A 7,385-nucleotide genomic window follows, 5' to 3' on the forward strand; every position below is an offset into this window, starting at 1 on the left:
TTTGTTTAACATATGAAGAGCAATAATGATATGACTTCCTCTATCGTATAGGTGATGCTTTTAAGCCTGTTGTTGGTATCTTTAATGAAGTATGCTTACGACACATTTGCAGATGTTGTTAAACAAAGGACCCTAAAAGCTTACCAAAAGGACAAAAAAGTAACTTTGGGAGATACCTCGTGATTCAAGAAATTGTCCAAACAACAAACAAGGATAGTGATAGTTAAGTAACAAGAAGTAATTCTTGATTTTGGTATTTATGTATATTTGGAGTTTCTGTGATTTTACTTTAATAACAGTTGGTTTCAGTACTCAGATACATATACTACTTTTATGGTATTTTGGTATTTGGTTTTTCGATACTCAACCAACTTTTCCTGAATAATATTGAAACCGAACCAAATACGAGAGGACACTATGGGCCTGTTTGTTTTTTAAAATTCTTACTAGTATTCAATAATAACACAAAGCCTCTAACCCTCAGGGTTATATCATATTAACACCAATCTTGGAGTTTACATCACTGTAAATCAAACAATTTCATCAGAGGCAAATGTCTTTCATTTAGCAGTGAATATAACATACACAAATTATGGAGGGCTGGATATAATAAATTCAACATAACAGATACCCACACACACACTCAAAGACATGTAAAAGTTGATACTTGGATTTCTTCCATAAAAGGGTTTATAAGTTGTCTTCCCATGTCTCTTGACGATTATTGATCTGCTTTGGATGAAACATGAAATGTTAACTCCTTCATGCCAAAAGTATGTTAGAAAAGCATATTCATCAACATTGTATCAGCAACTTCTATATATATAGCTGTAATATCTCGTGATTTCTTTATATTAGTATAATAAGCAAATAGATGTACTGATTCAAGTTTGGAAACCTTATAAAATTAGAGGGGCTTGATATGTAATAGGCCAAAGAAATTAACGAACCTTTGGATATCTCCTAGGATTTGACGGCGGTGGTTTTGTAGTCTAATTAGGATTCCAAGTGGTACTAATCCTATCGGTATGAATCATAGAATCACTCGGTGAAGCAAAAGAAGAAGAAAAACGAAAGTTATTTTGAAACCTTTGGAGTTTTAAGCAGCAATCGTTACGTTTGATATTGATTTGTGTTTGAAGTTTCGATTGTGATTTTAAAAGACTCGTTGAAGAAATCTAATGGAATTTTGATTAGCAAATTTTAGATATTGGCTAAGGTACGGATTCTTTATGTTCCCCTCGTTCGTGTTTATTTGGTCCCTTGTATATGTGCTAAATATGATTACGTTTATTTTTTTCAAACCATAATGACCAGATTGCAATTTTAAAACTGCAGAGAGGAAAAATGTTAATTTTGAGAAACCACAGGGACCAAATTTGTAATTTACTCTACATAAAGTAAAAAATTACACGCCCAGTGGGACTCGAACCCACAATCGCCTGATTAGAAGTCAGACGCCTTATCCATTAGGCCATGGGCGCCACTTGTTACTCTCTCTCTTCTAATTTAGTATATTTAATTTGTATCACTAAAACGTCTAATTCAGCTCTTTAAAAACCAACTCAATTTTTATTCAACTTTCTGGAACTATATGTACGTCTTAATGTCTGTGTGGATACGATTAAATTGTATGATATTAATATATTTTAGGTCTTTTTTTTTATCTTATCGGGTTACATTTTTGGTCATCAAAATGGGTTGTTGGTAAGTGTATATTATATGATAAACACAAACTAGGTAAGAGTCTTCTCCCTTACTTATCGGATAAGATTTTTGCTCATTGTTGTGCCTCTTATCAGATAAGCATTTGATAAACGAACCTTTAATCTAACTTCGTGAATCAGTTGAACCCTATATATTTTGTAATGGTGAAGAATGTAAGAAAATATAAAGTTGGACCGAAACCCCTGAAAATATGTATTCTACTTGTTTTGGAACACCTCAAAAAAAATTTATTTCAACAAACAAAAATTTCAACTTAGAAAATAACTATTATCGTTGAGTATAATGTTAATAGGGAAAAATCCAAGAAAACTCAATAGACTTTGGTATTTGGAGTTACGTTTTTGGATAATTTTTTTGGAACAAATAGGTTCTTGGGTATTTCAGAACCTGTTAAATAAATAATTGGACTTTTGGAAACATGCTAAATACATCCTTATGGTTATTACATCCTTACATTGTGCGACTTTCGTACCTAAAACATATATATATATATATATATATATAGAGAGAGAGAGAGAGAGAGAGAGAGAGAGAGAGAGAGAGTCGCATTGTAAGCTTTGTAAGCTTTCTAGTTTTTTGGATAATAATCAGGTCGACCTGTTTGCTTCTCTACACCCCTGTTCTTCAATATCAAATCTTTTGAGTGTTTAACTTGATTTGTTGTTGTAATATGGGATCTATATTGGTATCAAATCCGAATCGAATCAATTCTATTCGATACGATCATCTCCTACAGCAAAAGTGAAGTTTGAATATGTTTTTTAATAGAACAATACTCGTATGGTGATAAACAATAACCTTTTTAATCCAATTCTTGATGACTAAATGCTTATTTGTTTGTTCTTTGGCGACGAACTGATTCTACTATCATAGACGATCATTCTGGAATCGATTGCAGCTTTTAATTTGGATTAATTTGGTCAAATCACAAGTTTTTGAAGCTTTTATGATGTTCGACTGTTTCAAATCAATTTCTATCAAGTTCTGATAATTTTGAGTGTTTTGATCTAATTCGAGCCAAAGGATTTACATATTCATGTTTCTGAACATGAATTGATCATCGATTTGTTAAATTTGAGCAATTTTGAGTTTTGATGATTTTTTGGTCGAATAGTGATGCTTTAGTGCAAGATCTATGAACATAGCTCGTTGAAAATTGCCTTTGAGCGATGTTCATCAAGAACATCGCTCGTTGAAGATCTAAAGACTGCTTTGAGTGATTTTTGGCTGAACCGTGGAAGACTTAAGGCTATTTTTGGTTAAATTGAGTGATATTTGAGGATACCGTTTAAGATGCGATCGATATTTATGTAATCCGCTTAAGGAATGAGCTTGAGTATATCGCCCAAGTGCTAAGCGATATTCGTGTGATCCTTGAAGTTTAAAAATCACCCAAGCGTCAAGCGATATCCGTATTGAGCGATATCATTGATGAGCGATATTCTTGTTTAAGCGGTATTATGTAGTAAATGATATTCTGATGTCAAGCGATATTCATCTATATCCCTCAAGCATCAAGCGGTTTAAAGTGTTGAGTGACATTCTTGCATCAAGCGACATTGAAGTAAAACGCTCAAGGCATAGGCGATAATATAATATTGTCCATAAAGGAATTTGCCTAAGGCGTGTCATTACTATCATTAGAATATCGCTCACCTATACGAGTTGTTTTAAGCGATTTTCTGGTTGGGCTTTTCTCAAGATATCCTTATACGATAAAAACTGGTGTTCTATCTCTTTGCCTTGCGATATTTTGCCCTACAAAAAGCATCATCAACATTTTGTCAAGAGTTGACTTTTTGAAGTCAAAATTTGACTTTTTGGTCAAAATTTTCAAGTTTGTATTGTTAAAGAGTCGGATTTGAAAAGTTTTCAGAACTAGGTGATTGGATTCAATATTTATTTGGACTAGTTAGAAGTTTGATATTTGCAATCATTACTTTGAAGTTTTCTGCAAGAGGTCAGACCGTTGAGTGCTTACCGTCATAGACTTGATCAATCAGAGTTTTTGAGAGCTTGCAATCATTGTTCTAGAGTTTCTGGAGCTACTAGACCTTTGAGTGTTCTCAGTCATTGATCTAACCTGATCGATTAGAAGTTTGAGTGATTACAATCATTGTTCTGGAGGTATGTTGTGATTTAGAGTTTCGAGTGTCAATAATCATTCGTTTGACTGAGAATTTTGGATCTAGGTTTTGGTTATTCAGTTTTCTGAAAATATAAAGAAAATCGACTTATCTTTCTTGGTTGACAGCTGCTGATCAAGAAGCTATGTTCTTAATGATGTATCTCTTCGGATTTCATTATCAAATGGTGTTTGCTCTGGTTATTCAAGTTGATTTTGAAACCCCATTTTGTGAGCTTATCAGAACAATTTCTTAAGCTAAAAGCTTATTCAACTCAAGGTTCAAAGAAAGATTCTTTGTTATTAGACTAATTTTGCATAGTGGAATGTCACGTAACTCGTACATTATCTATTTCGTTGTTAGATGAATCAATACACTTATGGGCTGGCTGAGATTCTGAGGTTCATGGTTGTGTTGAGTTGTCTATAGATTAAAGCTGCTTTTTTGTGCAATCAGTGGTGTTGAAGGCACATTGACTCTTATGTTAAAATTGAAACTGAAGAATAAGAGTTTTATTAAAGGGGGAGCTTGATATGTTCTTCAAAAGTTGAGCAACACTAAAGTTTTCCAAAGAAAGCAGGGGGAGAATATCTGATGATCCAGAAGATGCTTCATTTATAAAACTTTAGGAGGGAGATTGTTGGGTCTGGATTAGCCCCAAGATATTGAAAGTTTTATAAAGTCATTGTATTGTATCATAATGTTCATTACTTTGTAATTGAGCTTTGGGCTTGGGCTTATACATTGTATTTGCACCTATAAATAGGTGCACTGGGTTTAGAATTCATTATGAGAATCGATTAAAGAGAGTCGCACTGTAAGCTTTCTAGTTTTCTGTAATAGTCAGGTCGACCTGTTTGCTTCTCTACACTTTGTTCTTCAATGTCAAATCTTTCGAGTGTTTAACTTGATTTGTTGCTGTAATTTGAGATCTACACCCCGTGACTTGAAGACACAGCCAAAGTCACCAGACACCTTTCTTTGATCGTTAATGTAAAATCGCATGTGATTACGTAATTCGATTGTTTTCCTATTCTTTTAAATAGCTAGCATTCTCGCTTGATCATCTACTTGTACGTATATATAAGCATGCTAAACGATTAAGAGTTGAAAATTAAGAGGTACAACTACCTATGCACCATGTACAAGTTTTGAAGCTAAACACCTCCCATGAAACTTAACATAATATTAGAACCAAATTATTTTTAATTTTTAAGTTACACTTTACACCCTTATAGTTAGTTATTTAATTTACTTTATGTCCATTTCTTTTTCATTTTACACCATTATCATATTATCATAGATAATCGTATATTAACTAAAATATATTAAAAAAAAATACGTTTCACTATTTACAAATTATACCATTATAATTGTCTCATTAATGCCTTCAAAATGAGCCCAATATTAAATATTTTTCAATTTAATCTCATATTATTAAATAACATAAATATGTAGTGAATTATTTTTAAAACTTTCATTTTATATCTTATAGTTATCGTATTTAATTTGTTTTATATCCCTTAATTTTTCATTTCTATTTTACACCCTTAATTTACAAATTTAAAGTTGTAAAACCCATAACTTTAAATCTCTACATCCCAATATAATTTTTTTTTATTTTTAAATTATAGTTTATACTCTTATAATTAGTCATATAATTTGTTTCATGCCACTTATTTTTCCATTTTTTATTTTATATTTTTATCATATTACAATAAATAATCATATATGAAATAAAATTATTATGAAACACATTTCTTTCTTTTATAAATTATATAATTATAATTGTATTATCAACACCTTTAAAATGAATCAATATTGAATATTTTAAATTTTATCATATTATTTAATATCATAAATATGTAGTGAGTTATTTTTAAAATTTATATTTAATTTATTTATTTCTTTCTTAATTTACACTCTTATCTATCTATACTATCTATATTATATTAGAAAAAAACATGCTAAACGGTTATTATTGAATTTTTAAGAGGTATAAATTTTGATCTATTATGTACAATTTTTGAACCTTTACAACCTCCACGTTCAACTAGATAATTATTAAATTACACTTTATATCTTTGTAATTAGTTATTTAATTTACTTTATATCTCCTCTTTTCCTATTTTTCATTTTACACCTTCTCATATTAACATCTGTAACTATATATTAACAAAAATATATTTAAAAACGTTTATCATTTTTATAGATTATATCATTATAATCGTCTCTCTAGTACCTTCAAAATGAACCAAATATCAAATATTATTGAATTTAATAATATTATTAAATATGACAAATACGTACTGGTGTTTTTTAATATCTTAATTTTTTATTTTCCATTTTACATCCTTATCTATGTATATTATATTATTTATTATTGTTGTTGAATTTTAACTGTCATTCTATACATTATTTACAAGTTTCTAAACCCCTCACCTCATCATCTCTTCCTTTCCGACTTCCCCCACAATTCTCTCTCCCACTACCTTGAATTACTGTCCACGTTTCGTTGTCCATGAAGCAATCGACTAAAAGGAAAAGTATATAACTCTCAATTTTGGGATGAAATTGGTCATTCGGATATAAATTTTGAAACCAAAAGAAGGAAAAAGGACATCCATTCCCCTCCAACCTTTCTCTTCCGCCATGGAAATCACTCCATCCACCATCGTCACTAAAGCATAATCATGCTCCAAAACAGTGGTTTTGAAAACCCATCCCCACGCCCGGATCCACCAGACACATCCTCACGACACGCCTCTATTCCAATCCACTTTCTGACGCAACCTCCGCCATTTCAATATTTCGATTTTTTTTCTTCAATCTCACTGCTTTTTCTTTTACTTTCACTGTTGTCATTTTATGCTCACCACCAATACTTCCTCCACATCTGATTCCCCTCGCTGGTGTGACTTCGATGCCTTCCAGTAAAGTACTCCCTTTTGTTTTCAACAGATTAATTTAAGAAATTCACCAGAAAATATAACACGATTGATTACACCTGTATAGCTTTGTGTTGTCGCTCATGCAATCATCGCTTTGTATTCATTCTTCCAAACATGAGCTTCTATTTGGAAATTTCTAGAGGTTCCACCAATTTTCCAGAGTTTTCTCAATTCTGGTTCGGTTTCGGCCTTGATCATGTTCTCATTTTTCGCTTCTAACATCTTCTTCTCAAGAATTTTCCCGTATAGAATCAATATTTGCATCTGTAAAACGCCAAATAGCTGAATCCAATGTCATTTTCTGCAAGTGTTTGCTAACTTGTTGCTATTGACGGGATAGACGGGGAGTAGCTTGTCAGACAACTTAGAAGGATTCCCACGTGTACGGCCAATAACTCATTAAAAGACTTGCAGGTTCACACAACAGAAAACGAGTTTGTTCTAATCAATGCAGATGAAGTTGGCAAAGTAAGTCAACAAATTATTTCTTAAATTTCCCAAAATCTCAATTGTACTACCTCTGTTTCCCCTAATTCTCTTCTCGATTTTTCGTTTTCTTTTATCTAGATTTATGCCTCTG

At 31.8% G+C, this 7,385-nt stretch overlaps 1 non-coding gene across 1 annotated transcript; it reads right to left on the minus strand.

The window, feature by feature from the left end:
• Positions 1-1,411: 1,411 nt before the first annotated feature.
• TRNAR-UCU lies at positions 1,412-1,484 on the minus strand. Its single transcript has one exon. It is a non-coding gene; the product is annotated as a tRNA-Arg (tRNA).
• Between the last annotated feature and the right edge of the window lie 5,901 nt (positions 1,485-7,385).

This window comes from Cynara cardunculus (assembly GCF_001531365.2).
Source record: "Cynara cardunculus var. scolymus isolate 2C chromosome LG 17, CcrdV1, whole genome shotgun sequence".
Lineage (NCBI taxonomy): Eukaryota > Viridiplantae > Streptophyta > Magnoliopsida > Asterales > Asteraceae > Cynara > Cynara cardunculus.